Source organism: Erinaceus europaeus, chromosome 3 (genome assembly GCF_950295315.1).
Source record: "Erinaceus europaeus chromosome 3, mEriEur2.1, whole genome shotgun sequence".
Classification (NCBI taxonomy): domain Eukaryota; kingdom Metazoa; phylum Chordata; class Mammalia; order Eulipotyphla; family Erinaceidae; genus Erinaceus; species Erinaceus europaeus.
The window spans coordinates 120513061-120519438 of record NC_080164.1 but is presented as its reverse complement, the minus strand read 5'-3'; positions in this window follow the sequence as shown (position 1 = coordinate 120519438).

Genomic DNA, 6378 nt, shown 5'->3' with positions numbered 1-6378 from the left:
CATTCAACCAAGATAATCTAGTAACACATCAGGAAGGTGAAGGATGAAGTTTATAGAGCTGCTTGAGAATGATGACTAAGTTGTATGAAGGCTGTTGTTTTACGTGTTAAAGGCTTAAGGGAAAGTAATTTCTTTGTTGCTGTAGTAGATAAAATGGTTCATTATTAAGCTGTACAAAGCCTGTTGCTTTTGACCAATAGTTTAAGAGAAAGTGCTTTGTTGTAACTTGTGGTAGAATGAAATAAGGACCTCATGGAAATGAATCAATTTTAGCATCTGGAAATAACTAAAGTTGTGGGTAGGTAGTAAATGGAGGCTCTTTGGTTCTACGACTTTTGTTCCCAATTTTAGTTTCAAAGGGTAGAGTTGTTGTTTTATAGACTCAACTTGTCTTAGAAACCTTCACCTAGTGGCCAGGTGGTGGTGCACCTGGTTGAGCACACATGTTACAATGTTCTACCCTTGGTCCCCGCCTGGAGGAGGAAAGCTTAAGAGAGGTGAACCAGTGTTGGCAGATGTCTCTCTGGATCTTTCATCCACTTCCTTCTCAGTGTCCAGCTGTCTCTATCCAATAAGTTAACAAAGATAATAAAAAATTAATAAAAGGAACCTTCACCTAAAGGTAATTTACTGTGTGAGATCTGTATAAGCAAGGTAGTCAGGCAAGAGCATATTCCGTGGTTAGGAGTGCAGGGAAAAGGTTGTGAAGCCAAGAAAAGTTGATGCATACTTTCCTGCTTTGCTTGTGCATATTTATGGCCTATGTATTACTTTTGGTGGCGTTTTTTTTTTTTTTCTTTGACCACTTGGTAAGAGTAGTTCTTGTGAATAAAAAAAAAAGTGATTTGAAACTCTTTTTGCATATGATCAACATGTTTTTTTAATAGCACAATTTCTTTTTGTTAATAGATATTGAAACCATGCTATCACAAAAGCATCATCATTATCTGTGAGCTTATCAATCTGTAAAAATGAAATTTAAAACTGAAACCTCTCATGTTTAAAATATGAAGATGTAATCATTTTATCTTCCTCTAAAAAATCCCAAATATATTTTTTAACTTCAGTAGTGAAATCTGTCTTTTTTTTTAAATTTCTTTATTGGGGAAGTAAAATCTTGATTAGAATATTCTCATATTGTGCTTTGGGGAAGAAATAAAAAAATACTCTACGTATAAAACTGCCACAGAATTACAGGAAGGCAAAACTACTGGAGGCAGTCAAATGCTTTATATCTCAGTCTGAAAAACAAAAGAAAATAATTTCTAGTGTGCTTCTCTCTACATGCTTTACAGTTAAAAAAAATGAATCTCAGATTCTCAGCATGCCCTCCCTTCTGCCCTTGCAGGAGACTGGAGATGAATGCTATAGGAAGACTGCACTATAAGGATTCATGAATTCATTAGATACAGCTGAAGAAAATGTGACATAATCAAAGGTACTATGTAGCAAAGGATCTATATGGCAAGACTTTCAAGATAATTTGATCAAAGCAAGCAGTTTATTTAATTTGACCTCATGGGAAAGACCCAGGAAAATAACCAAACTAATTTCACTCTTTCCCTCTCTCAGATCTTCTGCCAAATAGAAACCAGAGGTCACAGAACCTGCTGAAATAACTCATACACTTCAGCCTTTCTCCAGAGCATAGGACTGGCAAAAAAAATGTGGAGAGTAAGTCTAGAGGAGTTAAACATTTCTAGCACAATGTAAATTCTTTAGGGATAGCTAAAGACAAGTTATCTCAAGAAAAAATATCCAGTTTCTCATAACTACACTATCTTTAGACATATGCATTATAGTTATTATTTTTTCCAACAAGTATGTTACTTAGTTCTGTTTTATGGTGATGCTAGAGATTTAACCTATTATCAGGTTTTTAATGTATGGATCAGTATCACTTTTTTATTTTTACCAAAGATTTAGAGTTTCAAATAGTTTTGACACTGAGTGAAGTATTGAGAATCCCAGATACCTTAATATGTATGAAATATGATGAATTTGGCATTTCACATGAAGGAAATTAATAACTGCATTTTACCTAGGATAGGGGGCTGAGCAAGAAATTGAGAAGTGCTTAAACTCTTAAAAAAATATTTCTTAGGGAGCCGGGCAGTAGCGCAGTGGGATAAGCACAAGTAACACAAAGCTCAAGGACCAGTGTAAGGACTCCAGTTAAAGCCCCTGGCTCCCCACCTGCAGGGGAGTCGCTTCACAAGTGGTGAAGCAGGTCTGTAGGTGTCTATCTTTCTCTCCCCCTCTATGTCTTCCCCTTCCCTCTCGATTTCTCTCTGCCTATCCAACAACGATGACAACAAGAATAAGCACAACAATAAAACAACAAGGGCAACAAAAAGGAATAAATAAATAAATAAAAATTTTAAAAAGTATTTCTTCCTGCATCATAGAAAATAGATATTAATAGTATTGATTTTATGAAAGGCTATTAAAAGCTAAGAGATCAAGGGTGATGATTTTACTAATATTGGCAAATATCAGTGCTCCTCCACTACCTGTGAAAGGAGTGTATTTTCTAGTCCAGTAGCTGGATTTGATCACAATGTCCTTGTTGAATTAAATTTGAAGTGGGAACATACCAGTAGTATTTTTCATATATATATATTTCTTTACTGGGGGATTAATGGTTTACAGTTGATAATAAAATACAGTAGTTTGTACATGTGTAACATCTCTCAGTTTTCCACCTAACAGTTCAACCCCTTCTAGGTTTCCTCTGCCATCATGTTCCAGGGCCTGAACACTCCCCACCCCCCACCCCAGAGTCCTTTATTTTCGTGCAATACACCAACTCCTGTCCAAATTCTGCTTTGTGTTTTCATTTCTGTTCTTTAATCCAATCCCCATCAAGGACCCACTATTTTTTAAGCAAATATAATAAAAGCTAAAAACATTTATCTGGAATAAAAAAATAACTAGACTCTCAAAAGCAACATTAAGAAAATAAAAAGTAAAACTGGAAGCATCACTATCCCAGTTCTGAAACTATATTGTAGGACCATGGTATTGAAAACTAACTGCCTGGTACTGGAGCAAAAATAGACACACTGACAGGTGGAATAGAATTGAGAGCCCAGAAATAAACCTCCACACTTATCTATGGACGTCTAATTTTTGACAAGGGCACCCAAACTATTAAATAGAGAATGGAGTGTCTTCTCAGCAAATGTTGGGAAAAGTGTGTTGAAACGTACAGAAGAATGAAACTGAATCACTAAATGTCACCACACAAAAAAGTAAACTCCAAATGGATCAAGGACTTGGATGTTAGACCAGAAACTATCAAATACTGAGAGGAAAACACTGGAAAAAGTTTTATCCATCTCAGTTTTATAGATGACTTCAATGAAGTAAGTCCATTTGAAAGGAAGATTAAAACAAAAATAAAGTAATGGGAATATATGAAACTGAAAAGCTTCTGCACAGCAAAAGAAACCACCACTTGAACAAAGAGATTCCTTACAGAATGTGAAGTCTTTACTTGCCATACATCAGAAAAAAGGCTAATAACCAAGGAATAAAAAGAGCGAATATTAATCAACAAATATATGAAAAAATGCTTCAAGTCATTGATTGTCAGAGAAATGCAAATACGAATAGCAATAAGATACCAGTTCACTCCTGTGCGAATGTCATATATCAGAAACAACAGCAAAAACAAATACTGTAGAAATTGTGGGGACAAAGGAACCCTCCTACACAGCTGGTGGGAAAATATATTGGACCAACAAGAGTGGAGAGCTGTCGTCTAGAGAAGCCTCAGACTAGAAATGGACCTACTTTATGACTCTGCAATTTCTCTTCTGGGAATCAGGCACAAACATCCAAAAAGATCTGTGTACATCTATGTTTGTAGTAGCACAATTTGTAACCTCCAAAACCTAGAAGCAACATAGGTATTCAACAATAGATGAGTGGCTGAGAAAATTGTTGTATACAATGAAATAATACTCAACTATTTTTTAAAACATCTTTCTTTTTAAATGTTTATTTACTTATTCCTTTTGTTGCCCTTGTTTTATTGTAGTTATTATTATTGTTGTTATTGATGTTGTCGTTGTTAGATCGGACAGAGAGAAATGGAGAGAGGAAGGGAGACAGAGAGGGGGAGAGAAAGACAGACACTTGCAGACATGCTTCACCCTTTGTGAAGCGACTCCCCTGCAGGTGGGGAGCCTGGGGCTCAAATCCGGATTCTTAGGCCAGTCCTTGGGCTTCACACTACTGCGCTCATGCCGCCGCGCTACCGCCCGACTCCCTGTACTCAACTATTAAGGATGATGAATTCATCTTCTCTACTTCAATAAACACAGATCATGACAGAATCATGTTAAATGAGATTAGCCAGAAAGAGCAGATGCATATGGGATGATCTCACCGAGGAACAGAAGTTGAGAAGTAATAACAGAAAGGGGAAACACAAAGTAGAATTTGGACTGGTTTGGTGTATTGTACCAAAGCAAAGAACTGTAGGGGGACAGGTGAGTTACAGATCCTGTTACAGGAGGACCTAAGCTGGGGTAAGAAAACTAAAAACTTTCACACATGTGCCAACAAATGTATCTACTGTAAACCATTTCTTTTTGGTTTGTTTGTTCTTTGTTTTGTTTATAAAGGGATGGGGGAGATGGGAGATGGAGAGAGACACCTGCAGCTGTTTCACCACTCGTGAAACTTTCCCCGTGTAGGTGCGGTCTAGGGACTTGAACCTGGATTCCTGTGCATTATAATGTGTGCACTTAACCAGGTGTGCCACCACCTACCCCCTACTACAAGCCATTTATACCACCCAATTAAAAAAGGAAATGTGTAAAGACAGCTTATAACTGCATGTTTGGTGTCACAAGGAGGGGGAGGGGTTAGATAGGGGCTTGTAAGGAACGAGGGAGCAATATAGCTTGGAAAACATTCATCAGGGAGTGGGGGGGGGGGGGTAGCGCAGCGGGTTAACCCCAAGTGCCGCAAAGTGCCAAGGACTGGCTTAAGGATCCTTGTTCGAGAGCCTTGGTTCCCCACCTGCAGGGGAGTCACTTCATAGGCGGTGAAGCAGGTCTGCAGGTGTCTCTTTCTCTCCCTTCTCTGTCTTCCCCTCCTCTGTCCATTTTTCTCTGTCCTATTCAACAACAACGACAACAGTAACAACAATAATAACTACAATAACAATAAAAACAACAAGGGCAACAAAGGGAAAAATAAATAAATATAAAAAATTAATAAAAAATAAAACATTCATCGAGGACCTGTAAGGTAGCTCATCTGGGAGGACATCTGTTTTGTCACGGATAAGACTCAGGTTTGAGCCTCTTACAGTACTATAGCATTAGGGAAAAATTCCATTCTCCATTGTATCTCTTTTCCTATCTCTTTGCCCCTCTTTCTCTCTATCTGGAAATGTTAGCTCAGAACAGTGAAACCATGATATATATATATATATATATATATTTCAAAAAAGAGACACAAGAAAAATAACTTTAAATTAAGAAGAAAGTTCTTTTTTATTTTATTTTTTGTTATTTCTTTATAGGGGGATTAAAGTTTTACAATCAACAGTAAAATATAATAGCTTGTGCATGTGTAGCATTTCTGCATAACAATACAACCCTCACTAGGTCCTCCTCTGCCATTATGTTCCAGGACCTGAACCCGCCCTACCCAGCCAACCGAGAGTCTTTTACTTTGGTGCAATACACCAACTCCAAGTTCTGCTTAGTGCTTTCTAATCTTGGTTTTCAACTACTGTTTATGAGTGAGATCATCCCATATTCTTCCTTTTGTTTCTGACTTATCTCACTTAACATGATATCTTTAAAGCTCCATCCAAGATGGAGTAAAGAAGGTGAATTCACCATTTTTAATAGCTGAGTATTATTCCATTGTGTATATATACCACAACTTACTCAGCCACTCACCTGTTGGACACCTGGGTTGCTTCCAGGTTTTGGCTATTACAAACTGTGCTGCTATGAAGATAGGTATACACAGAACTTTTGGGATGGGTATGTTTTGTTCCTTAGGATATATTCCCGGGAGAGGAATTTTAGGGTCATAGAGTACGTCCACTTCTAGCCTTCTGAGAGTTCTCCAGACTGCTCTTCACTGAGGATAGACCAATGTATATACCCACCAGCAGTGCAGGAGGGTTCCTTTGTCCCCACAACCTCTCCAGCATTTACTATTGCTACCTTTTCTGATGTATGCCATTTTCACAGGAGTGAAGTGGTATCTCATTGTTGTCTTTGTTTGCATTTCTCTGACAATGACTTGGAGCATTTTTTCCTATATTTATTGGCCTTTTGGATCTCTTCTATGGATAATATTCTGTTCATACCTTCTCTCCATTTTTGGATGGGGTCGTTTGCT